Genomic DNA, 13,035 nt, shown 5'->3' on the forward strand with positions numbered 1-13,035 from the left:
TTATCAAGAGTTCCTTCCCAGTCCTTTCGTGTAAAAGTGTGATCACCTAAATACAGTCCCAGATATTTAATTTCTCCTCTTGTTCATACAAGTCTTTCTGGCATTGTTGGGACATTATCAGACCAACTCCAAATTTTTTGTGCTTCGCTTTTTGTCCTGATTATTTTTGTGTAGGAAATTTTTTCGAAGTCATTCAGCACCTTGATTGTTGCATCAGTCTTGCTTTGTTTGTTTAACATTAAAACGATATTGTAGCGGGTTCATAGTAAATAAAATCTTAGTGTAATCCACTATTTGCTTTTTCACTAAAATCCTTTCTATTTTCATTGGTTAATTTCTCTCTTTTATTTAGCAAAATATGTGATTTTTTGTTATTGACCATCTAGACACTTTTATTTTGACAATTATGGCTGTCTTGACGCCATTTTGATGTCAGCGCATGCCTCCCGCCAGTTTGAGCTGCATATTCTGGTGAGAGGTAGGTGTTTTTCAGAGCTCTCAGTTTTAGGAGCAAATAAAGTTTATAAAGTTTGGAAATGTTGTTAATTTCTTCTTGTAAATAGTACTAAAAATATGCAGTGTTTTGTTGTGTGGATGCACATGTTGTATTAGAAATTAAGTGGGCTGTAGGTGTGGATGTGTTAGCTGACTAAAAATTATGAACCATATTAACATGTGTTGTATTATACAGGAGTGTGCCTGTTGAGAAATGCCCATGGCCTTGTAAAATCAACTTGTTGATATTAACTTACAGGTATTACCTTTGTTTGTGCTATTGTTGTTTATAGTCTTTAATTTTGTATTGTATTTTATTATTGGCTGGTGTTGTTAAATATTATATGTCATTGTTAAGAAATATTTTGTTCAATTGTTACACATAGCAGTTTGAGCTGCATATTCTGGTGAGAGGTGGACGGAGTGCATCAATAAACCTGCCCGGGAGAGAGTGACAGCGTTCAGCCACAGACCGGTTACAATGGCATACGCAGACAGACTGTGGTTTTTTTTTTCTTTCAGGGATTGTGATTTCCTTAAGTTCACGTCATACGTTATGTAGCAATGTTCTATCGTTATGGCATAGAACATTCCTGATATTGAACATCCTTGTCTGACCGCCCTGTGTATTTTAAAACGAGAACTCAAGCCACCATTAACTTTCAACACACTCTCAATGTCATTATATAAAACTTTTATTTTTTTTTTAAAATAAAATCAGGACTAAAACTAAATTCTTTAAGAGTTTTCCATATATATTTGTGCTCTACTCAATCAAGTGGTATTTCTTGATGGGAAATCAGACCAACATTTAACCCATATAAATTAACAATATGACAAATATAGCAGACTAGGGAGATATTATCAAATATGGATCTCCCAGGAATGCATTATGTTTAGTTAGTGTGTATGACTTCCTTTAAAACATTTCTTAACCTTGCCGCAAGGACTTTAGATAACAGTTTGATGTCACTACAAAGCAACAACATGGCTCGCCAATTCTGTCAGTCAGATCTCTCTTTTTGGGCAACAGGGTGAGGGCTGCTCTTCTGATACTTTGTGGAAGTATCCCTTTAGTTAGGCTGTCATTAAGGACTTCTGAGATGTCCTCCTTCAATGATAGTCTAGCAGAAATTAAGGAATTCAACCAGACGTCCATCTACACTTGGGACCTTACCATTGCTCATATTTTGCAGGGCTTTGCAAAGTTCTTGTAAAGTTAATAGCACGTCAAGTTCAGCCTTCTAAGAAATCCTGCGTCCCCAAGACAACCTGTTGAATCTCATTTTTTCTTTAAACATGGAAGAGTATAGTTTTACATAAAACTGAGCAGCTCTCTTATGAATGATAGCATCTGAAAAAATGTCTCTTTTTTTGTGTATAATTGTATTGTGTACTAAACAGCTTTGTCCCTTTTTCTTTTTTAGATTAAAAAAGTATTTGAAAGGTACATCCATTTCATTAACGTCTTGAAAGCGAGCTCTTATAAGAGCACTTTGAAGATCCGAGAGTTTTTTTTTTTTTTTTTTCAGGTAATGGTCTGAATACGAATAAAAGATCTTATGAATTACAGGTATCTAAAATCTTTCATAGCTTATCTAAAAAAGTCAGTTTCTCTACATGTAAAGACAAAAGTGTATTTTTTTTAATTGTGCTCTAACTTTTAGTAATTGACGTTTTATTATTTCATCTATATTATAGGATATTGGGGTAACACTTTAGAGAATAGAACTGCCACTCCTCCGCAAGTGGAAGTGAGGTGACTTTAATCTGTCGCAATTCTGTTGTCACCGTGCTTCTTGTAATAAAAAGTACATCTACTTTATTTTGTTTTGATATCTCAAAGTCTTTTTTTTCCCTATCTTTTGCACGATTTACATTTAGGAAAGCAATAATTAATACCCAAACTTGGTTAGGAAAGCAATAATTAAAAACCAATCTCCCCATAATTAAACAAAAGATAGAATAAAACAGTACAAAATCAGTTATTCGTATGTGTAAAAAGAGGTTAAAGCATTTTATTTTCTCCCAACATTAAGTTTAACATGGTTACAATTTTTATTGCTTTGTAAATTTCTAGTTGATCAATTTTACTTATCGATTGTCTTAATACCTTCAGCAGCCTTTTTGCACTTGTATATTGCCTTTTTTTTCTTTTTTTGTCATTTTTAGGAAAAAAAAGATCAGTTCATCAGCACTGTACTCTTTTTCTCTCCACCCATTCAACTGTTTGTTATCCAATTTCTCACTGTCTGAGCAATAAATGTCACTTTCCTTTTTATGTTCATTTTTTTTTATTTTTCCACCTTTCTTGATTGTTACTTTGCTTCATGTTTTCCTAAATGTTTTTCTTTTTATTGAGTCAGTGAGATCAGTCTCTGCAGTTGTGTGTTTGCGGGTTGTGACTGTGATGCAGCAACATGAGAACACCCCTTCGCTGTGTTTCCTCTTGGTGTGTAGATGGATCTCACCTGTCTTACTGGCCTCCTCTGTGTCTTTATCAGTTGTGGTGTTCTCACTGGCTGCTTGTTGAAGTTTCTCCTTTTTCTGGCCTGCTCAAGTTGTTCCACCATCTTCCCTGTTCTTCCTTGCTGTTCAAGTTCAAGTTGGCAACGTTCCTCCAGGACCAAGGTGCTACATGCAACATAAACCTTACAACATAAATTAACAGAGAAGCTAAACTAGCTAACTAAGAGGCCTAGTTAGCTGGCTAGCAGAGACAAGACAGATAGTCCTAACATTAATTACAACATAAATTAACAAAAACTAACTAAAGTCTAACTAACTAAAAGACTACCTACAGGTTTTACAGACAACAGACAACATAAAGTGCTTGGCAATTTGCAAACGAGCAACAACAAAGTGGCAGTGCGACAACGACATATCAGAACATAAAATATGGTGTTGAGGTAGTAAAAGCATAGCAGCAAGAATTGAGATTTGTGCTATGAAGTAATGAATATTGTGCAAAAGAGATAAACAGTGAAGCATTTACAGATTTGTGTGTACGATAGTTTGGTGGTGTAGGTCAGTGTGTTTGCGCTTGTGTTAATTAGTCAGTCCAGTCTCAATGTTTTGATGTATTGATGTAGTTGAGTTAAGCTGAGTGATAATATTTGTGTATGTATGTATGTGTGTGTGTGTTTATCAGTTCAGTCCCTTTTTGTTGAGAAGACGGATGGCTTGTGAAAAAAAAGCTGTTGCACAGTCTGGATGTGTGTGCCCGAATGCTTCGGTACCTTTTTCCAGATGGCAGGAGTGTGAAGTGTGTGTGAGAGGGGTGTGTCCGATCAGCCACAATGCTGTTGGCTTTGCGGATGCAGTGTGTGGTGTAGATGTCTTCAATGGAGGGAAGAGAGACCCCGATGATCTTCTCCGCTGTCCTTACTATCCGCTGTAGGGTTTTGCGGTCCGATATGGCACAATTCCCAAACCAGACAGTGATGCAGCCGCTCAGGATGCTTTCGATAGTCCCTCTATAGAAGGTGATCAGGATCAGTGGTGGAAGCTGGGCTTTTTTCAGTCTTCTCAGAAAGAAGAGACGCTGTTGGGCTTTCTTGTGTAGGGAGCTGGTGTTGAGGGACCAGTTGAGGTCCTTCTCCAGGTGGACACCCAGCAATTTGGTGTTTTCGACAATCTCCACAGAGGAGCCATCGATGCTCAGCGGAGAATGGTCGCCTCGTGTCCTCCTGAAGTCAACAACCATCTCTTTTGTCTTGTCAACATTCAGAGACAGGTTGTTGTTGTTGCACCAGTCCGTTAGCCTCTGCACTTCCTCTCTGTACGCTGACTCGTCGTTCTTGCTAATGAGACCCACCACGGTCGTGTCATCAGCGAACTTAATGATGTGATTTGAACTGTGTGTTGCTACACAGTCGTGAGTCAGCAGTGTGAACAACAGGGGACTGAGCACACAGCCTTGTGGGGCCCCAGTGCTCAGTGTGGTGGTGCTGGAGGTGCAGTTCCCGATCCATACTGACTGAGGCCTTCCGGTCAGAAAGTCTAGGATCCAGTTGCAGAGGGAGGTGTTCAGGCCCAACAGGCTCAGCTTCCGCTGTCTCACCTGGACAAGCACAGACCAGGTGTCCCGTCTTCCCACATCAAAAACATTTTTGTGTTTTAGTGGAAACATAAATCACATAGTCAAATCCATCAATTTTAAAGATTAGGGTGCACTGTAGTTCTGTGGTGTTGTCCTTAGAAGATTTATATGATCCTTGACAACATCACATGTTTTAACAGATCTACTGCTGATTGAGAGTTTTTTTTTTAATTGAGGACACTAGTTTTCCATGATGAAAAGAGTTCTCTCGCTAGGATTTTTATGCCAGTGCTGGTCATTTGCCATCAGCACTTTTGCCTTTTCTCCTGTGCTTAGGAAGAGCACTACTACATCCTAAAAAAAACACACAAAAAAACGCACATTTCTTTTTCTTCGTTTTTCAGCTGTTCCTTTTCACGGGTCGCCACAGCAAATCATCTCCCCCCACCTAATTCTATCCTCTGCACCCTCTTCCCTCTAGTGATGGGAAGTTCTAATAATTTTAGTGATTTGGTTCTTTGAATCTCGTTCATCAAAATGAATAAATCTTTTTATGAGTCGTTTAAAATTAAAATGTTGCGTTTTCAAAAAAAATACCCCCAATGCATCTACATACACAAATTTTGTTTATAGTTCCAGTTATGAAAATATTACAATGCAACTAAGAACATATTATAATAAACAGAATGAGTAACTCACCATTATATCTTGCAGTCGGAGTCGTTCATTCTTTTGAATCTATTGCACTGCATAGCGTCTATGGGAGTCACGCGACAAAGGAACGAACGACTCGAGACTTGAAGACTCACTAGCACAATTGTTGAATACTGTTTCCTGTGTACTGCAGAGCATAGCGTCTATGGAAGTCATGTGTCAAAAGAACTAACGACTCGAAACCCGAAGACTCATTGCTGGGAATTGTTTAATACTGTTTTCTGTATATAACATGCTTTGCGCATGCACCCTCAATAGAAAACGAACGAATCACTCTCCGAAACTACTTGGTCATCTAAGTCACGTAAGTTCATGAACGACCCATCACTACTTCCCTCACAACAACTAACTTCATGTCCTCTTACTGCATCCATAAATCTCCTCTTTGGTCTTCCTCTAGACCTCCTGCCTGGCAGTTCCAACCTCAGCATCTTTCTACCAATATATTCATTTACATTTACATTTACATTTAGGCATTTGGCAGACGCTCTTATCCAGAGCGACTTACAAAAAGTGCTTTAATGTTTACAACATTGGATACATACTTACACTGGGTTAACTAGGTTAATAACTAAGTACCATTAGTCCAACACATCTGAGTTTTTATTTTTTATTTTTATTTAATTTTTTTTTTCGGGGGGGTTAGTCCAAGTACTGGAGAAACAGATGCGTCTTGAGTCGTCGTTTAAAGATAGTCAAAGTCTCTGATGTACGGACATCTAGAGGAAGTTCATTCCACCACCTAGGTGCCAGAACAGAAAAGAGCCTGGATGAATGCCGCCCTCGATCCCTGAGAGATGGTGGGATGAGGCGAGCAGTGCTGGAGGATCGGAGGGAACGTGGTGCAGTGCGTGGTGTAATTAGCGCAGAGAGGTAAGTGGGTGCTGGGCCATTTTTAGCTTTGTAGGCAAGCATCAGTGTTTTGAATTTGATGCGGGCAGCTACAGGAAGGCAGTGCAGGGAGCGGAGGAGTGGGGTGGTGTGGGAAAACTTGGGAAGGTTAAAAACGAGTCGTGCTGCTGCATCCTGGATCAGTTGCAGAGGACGAATCGTGGACAAAGGCAGGCCTGCCAGGAGTGAGTTGCAGTAGTCCAGTCTTGAAATAACAAGGGACTGAACAAGCACCTGAGTAGCCTGTGAAGAAGGAAATGGGCGAATTCTTCTGATATTGTAAAGAAGAAATCGACAAGAGCGAGTAAGGTTAGCGATGTGTGGGGAAAATGACAGATGATTGTCCACGGTTACCCCAAGATTGCGGGCAGTGGTTGAGGGAGTGATTTGGTTGTTGTCCATGGATATCACAAGGTCTTGACCTGGAGATGAGTCACAAGGGATAAACAACAGTTCGGTTTTACTGAGATTGAGCTTCAGCTGATGAGCAGCCATCCAAAATGAGATGTCTGCCAGACATGCTGAGATCCGGGTGGAAACCTGAGTGTCAGAGGGAGGAAAGGAGAGAACAAGTTGGGTGTCGTCTGCATAACAGTGGTATGAGAATCCATGCGATAATATGACCTTACCAAGAGACCGGGTATAGAGGGAGAACAGAAGAGGACCAAGTACTGAGCCCTGCGGGACACCAGTAGAGAGTCTACGTGGGGCAGATGTAGATCCCCTCCATGTTACTTCATATGACCTATCTTTTAGGTAAGAAGCAAACCATTGCCACGCTGTTCCACAAATTCCAAGGCTTGTAAGAATAGATAATAGAATCTTGTGGTTTACGGTGTCAAATGCAGCTGACAGGTCCAGGAGGATGAGGACAGATGAAAATTTAGCAGATCTAGCAGCATGGAGCTTCTCAGTGACTGACAGAAGGGCAGTCTCTGTGGAATGTGCCACTTTGAATCCAGATTGGTTTGGGTCATTAAGGTTGTTCTGTGAGAGATAAAGAGACATTTGATTATAAACCGTTCTTTCAAGAATTTTGGAAATAAAAGAGAGCAGTGATACCGGGCGATAGTTGTTAACTTCTGATGGGTCCAGGCAGGGTTTCTTGAGGATGGGAATAACCCTCGCCTTCTTAAAAGCGGCAGGAACATGACCAGATGATATGGATTGGTTGATGATGGCTGTGGTGAAGGGAAGGAGGTCTCGTGAGATGGCCTGGAGCATTGTGGAAGGGATTGGGTCTAATGAACAGGTGGTGGGGTTAGATGACGAGATGATCTGTTGAATCTCGTCAGATGACAAGTTGGAAAATTCTACTAAAGGAGGGAAGGAAAGGTCCTGAGGTTCTGCCGTAGGAGTTTGGTTGAGAGCGAAGGACTGGCGGATTGCTGCAATCTTCCCATCGTAGAATGTGGCAAAATCGTCAGCAGTCAGAGAGGAAGGGGCAGGAGGAGTCGGTGGGTTGAGTAGTGAGGAGAAGATGATGTGGAGTTTGCCAGGATCATGTGCAGACGTTTCCAACTTTTGTCTGAAGAAGGTAGTTTTGGCAGAAGTCACATCACATGAGAATTTGGAAAGAAGAGTCTGGTAAGAGATGAGATCTGCATCAAGCTGTGATTTCTTCCATCTTCTCTCCGCAGTTCTTAATTCTCTCCTGTTGTTGCGCAGTACATCAGATAGCCAAGGAGCAGGACAAGACGTCTTCCTTGGTTTAGATGACAGCGGGCAAAGGAGATCTATGGATGAGGAGAGAGAGGAGAGGAAAGTTTCAGTCGCAGTCTCTAGTGGTAAAGAGGAGAAGGAGTCTGGGTCTGGGAGGAATGATAGGGTGTATGAAGACACAGAGGAAGGGGAGACAGAGTGAAGGTTTTTGCGGGTAAAAGAGACATTTTGGTGGTTAGGTTTACATAGAATGGGAAGGGTTATGGTGAAGGATACCAGGTAATGATCAGATTTATGAAGAGGAACAGTAGTGATATCTGTGACTGGGGAAGGGCGGCAGAAAACAAGGTCGAGAGAATTTCCTGCCTTGTGTGTAGGAGGGCAGCTGTTTAGGGTTAAAGAGAAGGAGTTAAGGAGAGGGAGAAGGAAAGAGGATTGGAGTTTATCAGATGGAAGGTTGAAATCTCCTAGAACAGTGAGAGGAGTGTTAGCAGAAGGAAAAAGACTAAGAAGTATGTCCATTTCATCTAGAAAGTTTCCTAAAGAGCCAGGAGGACGGTAAATAACTAAGATGTGGAGGTTAATTGGAGAGGTTACCTTAACTGCATGAAATTCAAATGATGAAAAACTGAGATGAGACAGGGTGATGGGCGAGAAGGACCATCTCTTGGACAACAGGAGACCCGTACCACCACCTCTGCCAGTTTCTCGTGGAGTGTGAGAGAATACATAGGCAGAGGATAGGGCAGCCAGTGTAGCTGAGTTCTGAGGAGATATCCAGGTCTCAGTTAGTGCCAGAAAGTCAAAAGAGTAATGAGTAGCTAGGGCAGAGATAAAGTCTGCTTTCTTTACAGCAGATTGGCAGTTCCAGAGCCCACCTACCACCAGTGCAGGACAATGAGACAGTACTGGAGGGTAGATGAGGTTTCTGGGAGATCTGCCTCTGCTGTGTGAGTAAAAGCATCTTGGTCTGTGAGAACTGACAGAGATAGGTTGAAGACACATGCTAGACTAAGGTAACTGTCTATAAGAACTTGTAACTTCTTGGCAAACGAGTTTAAATCAATTGTCTGTGCACTACCTTTGTTGCAGGATATTCTTATTAACCGCTACAGACACTTGTGTCTGTAGCAGAGACACCTTCAATATATGTAGCTAAGCCCTGCCCACAATTCACACCTTAACACTAGAACCCTAACCCTAGCGCCGCGCCAGTGTCACCTACTAAAAGCGCGGTTCAGCGGTCATTTGACCGCCTATTGTTTTGAATGGGAAGCTGCTGCTGACACACAATGATCGCTAGATGGCGCTTTCACCCAAAGCAAATAGTTTAGCTCCAAGATCAACTTGCACTTGGACAATGCGCCATTCATTCCCGCGTTGATAATAAGCGGTATCTTTTTTTCATATTCAACTGAGAAAACCTACTACAGAGTCTCTAAGGGGACAAACGAAGAGGGAAAAAACAAGTCAGAGGGAAAAAACAAGTCATGTTTGGAATTATAACCCAAAGTTTTTGACTTTTTTCTGCCGGTTTTTCTCCTCCTTTGTCCATCTAGGGGCTTCGTACTATAACAAAAAGGAAAGCTCTACTTAATTTTATATCGTATGGAGAAAATGTTATTAGTTTGTTCATTCTATTTGAAGCTACTGAACGTCTCGGAGCAGCGATTTAGTTCTGAACTCGCTTCCGTGAAATTATCGCTAAAACAATATTAAATTTGAATAAATCAGATATACTACAGCAGATAATAAACTATGCTATGTCATAACCGAAGCAAACACAACGAATATGTCTCGTTTCGTTCAGTGTTGCTAGGCAACGGACCACGCGCCTAATCGGTTCACTTGGCCGCGGTGTATTATAAACCTGCGGAATGTTTCACTGCTTATGTTCATGTAATAAAAGCGAGTGAAATGTGGAGGTGATGTGTGGACACTGAATGAGAACTAAACCAAAGATTTCGGTAACTACACTGAGTGTAACATCTGCATAGTGACACTAAACAGCTGAACACCTTCACTTTTCTGTTTACCTCTGAGAAAAAAAAAGCTGTATGTTGTTTGTTTATATGTTTATAAAAGTACACGAAGTAGGCGCGCGCGTGCGCGCGCGCGCACACACACACACCTCCCCTAAGCCCTCGGTCAACATCTATTGACCGTCGATATGCAAATGAGTCAAGACGTAGCCTAACGTGGTGTCGTGTCGGATTTCAGCGGTCAAAGAAAGTGGAAAGACTTTGAAGCAGTTTTCAGTTACAACAAGCACAGCGATGAGTCCACGTTGTTTCACTGGTTATGACATAGTGACACTAAACAGCTGAACAACTTCACTTTTCTGTTAACCTCTGAGAAAAAAAGCTGTATTTAGTTGGTTTATATTCAGAGTAACACCTTCCAACCACCTCTCATAGTCTATTGTTAGTTTTAATGATTTGGCTGAAACTAAATATCACTACATAAGTACCCCAACACCATTGATCATGAGTTTCAGCTGAAACTAATTCTATACATGCAACAGAAAATGTAGATGCAGATTCCAAATGTATAAAGATACATGCTATATATATATGTGTGTGTGTGTATTCGATGCATGCTATATATATATATGTGTGTATGTGTGTGTAATCGAGGCTGACTCTATTCAGGGGCAATAGGGGCAGCGCCCCATCAACTAAATGTCTGCACATGTTAATATATTCCTAAAATTAATATATTACAAGTTGATCAACTGATCTGCGGTAGCAGAGAAATCCGCTGAAAAAGGGACACTACACAATAAGGTATTAGATGTCCCTCATGTCTCTGTCCCTCTGCTGTGCGTATTCATTCACAGGCTGCAGCGCGCGCGCGCTCACACACACACACACACACACACCTCCCCTGAAGTAGTTGCGGCGTTTTTCAGTTACAACAAGCACAGCGATGAGTATAAGAATAAAATAAGGTAACAGTTTGATCTGTGTAGTTAGTGCCCTTGTATAGAATAAATGAATGAATAACACATTCCAACCACCTCTCAAGAGAGTGCCATAGTTTTGCAAAAATACTTGCAAAACATCAGCATACATTGAAGGGGACTTCTGAGGTGGTCACTGATTGATGGCACGGTCGTTCGGAGGGGGTTGTGATCACACCTACAGTTCTTTTGTTCTAAGCTGTCGGTCAAATATCTCTCCACTTGAAATGGAAGCACAAAATTGAGGGGCAACATGCAAGGGATTTCAGCATCTCGACGCACAGTAGAAGCTGTTTGTAAAGAAGACACTCTTTGTTTTTTTATTTTGTAATCTTTCTCATGTTTACCTTGTACTGTACAATGTATATTCATTTTATTAATGAATTGCTGTGAATAAACTACATATGCAGTTGATTTACCAGAAAGGACTTTTCAGTTTTTGTATGCTAAACTAAACTTCAGGGTCAAGTAATAGCGATTTTATTTGAAAAGTATATATATATATATATATATATATATATATAGGGAAAGATTAAGAAACACGCTGAAGCGGAATATATATATATATATATATATATATATATGTATGTATATAGCATGTATCTTTATACATTTGGAATCTGCATCTACATTTTCTGTTGCATGTATAGAATTAGTTTCAGCTGAAACTCATGATCAATGGTGTTGGGGTACTTATGTAGTGATAACTAGTTTCAGCCAAATCATTAAAACTAACAATAGACTATGAGAGGTGGTTGGAAGGTGTTACTCTGAATATAAACAAACTAAATACAGCTTTTTTTCTCAGAGGTTAACAGAAAAGTGAAGTTGTTCAGCTGTTTAGTGTCACTATGTCATAACCAGTGAAACAACGTGGACTCATCGCTGTGCTTGGTGTAACTTAAAACTGCATCAAAGTCTTTCCACTTTCTTTGACCGCTGAAATCCGACACGACACCACGTTAGGCTACGTCTTGACTCATTTGCATATCGACGGTCAATAGATGTTGACCGAGGGCTCAGGGGAGGTGTGTGTGTGTGTGTGTGTGTGTGTGTGTGTGTGTGTGTGTGTGTGTGTGTGTGTGCGCGCGCCTACTTCTTGTACTTTTATAAACATTCTACATATAAACACACAACATACAGCTTTTTTTTTCTCAGAGGTAAACGGGAAAGTGAAGGTGTTCAGCTGTTTAGTGTCACTATGCAGATGTTACACTCAGTGTAGTTACCGAAATCTTTGATTTAGTTCTCATTCAGTGGCCACATATCACTTTCACATTTCCCTCGCTTTTATGCATAAGCAGTGAAACAATTCGCAGGTTTATAATACACCGCGGCCAAGTGAACCACGTTCCCGCCGATTAGGCGCGTGGTCCGTTGCCTAGCAACACTGAACGAAACGAGGCATAATCGTGGTGTTTGCTTCGGTTATGACATAACATAGTTTATTATCTGCTGTGGTAGATCTGATTTATTTACATTCAATAATGAGGCTTTATATCCTCAGGAGGGGTCATTACATATGTAATATGTAAAACAATATTGTTTTAGAGATAATTTCACGGAAGCTTCTAACAGAACGAACAAACTAATTAATTTTCTCAAAACCTTATAAAATTAAGTAAAGCGAAATTCCCTTAATGTCCGTATAAAATATCGCTGATTATCAACGCCAGAACGAATGGCGAATTGTCGATATTTTACGGAAGCATATATATATATATATATATATATATATGGAATAAAACCTGAGATAGTTACACATACGCACTGAATGACGCATAGATAGTATGCGCGATTCCTTGCGCCATCTGCTGAGAGAAATGAGAATCGCAGGTTGGAAAAGACAGGAAACGTCATGCCGCCATGCAGCTGTCAGCGATTTCACGTAAATAAGAGCAAAATAGCTTTATACTGGCTTTTACTGGTGCGATTTTAAAAATTTAAGCATACAGGGTGATTAAGCTCACAGAACTAGGAAAAGTCATGAAAGGAGGGTCCTGGAAATTGATCGAGTGTGAAGTACTATTTTTTTTTTACCCCCTTGCGGTCAAATGACCGCTGCTCGGCGCTTCTAGTGTTAAGGAAGCCTGAAACTACTTTTGATTAATTACCTGAGAACTAATTGCTTTAGATCTACTTCAATCACACTGCAATCAACACTACCAAACAGCAAAAACTAGGTACAGTATACAGTATGAACTAATTGTGTTTTCAAAAACAGTACAAAAGTTAAAAACCTACCTTACCAGTGGAGAAGAATCCAATT

General features: G+C 40.4%; 1 long non-coding RNA gene across 1 annotated transcript; it reads left to right on the forward strand.

The window, feature by feature from the left end:
* The first annotated feature begins 436 nt into the window (after positions 1 to 436).
* LOC128531277 (uncharacterized) lies at positions 437 to 1,207 on the forward strand. Its single transcript, XR_008361183.1, has 3 exons — positions 437 to 478; positions 692 to 754; positions 882 to 1,207. It is a non-coding gene; the product is annotated as an uncharacterized LOC128531277 (long non-coding RNA).
* The last annotated feature ends 11,828 nt before the right edge of the window (positions 1,208 to 13,035 follow it).

Source organism: Clarias gariepinus, chromosome 10 (assembly GCF_024256425.1).
Source record: "Clarias gariepinus isolate MV-2021 ecotype Netherlands chromosome 10, CGAR_prim_01v2, whole genome shotgun sequence".
Taxonomy (NCBI): Eukaryota; Metazoa; Chordata; class Actinopteri; order Siluriformes; family Clariidae; genus Clarias; species Clarias gariepinus.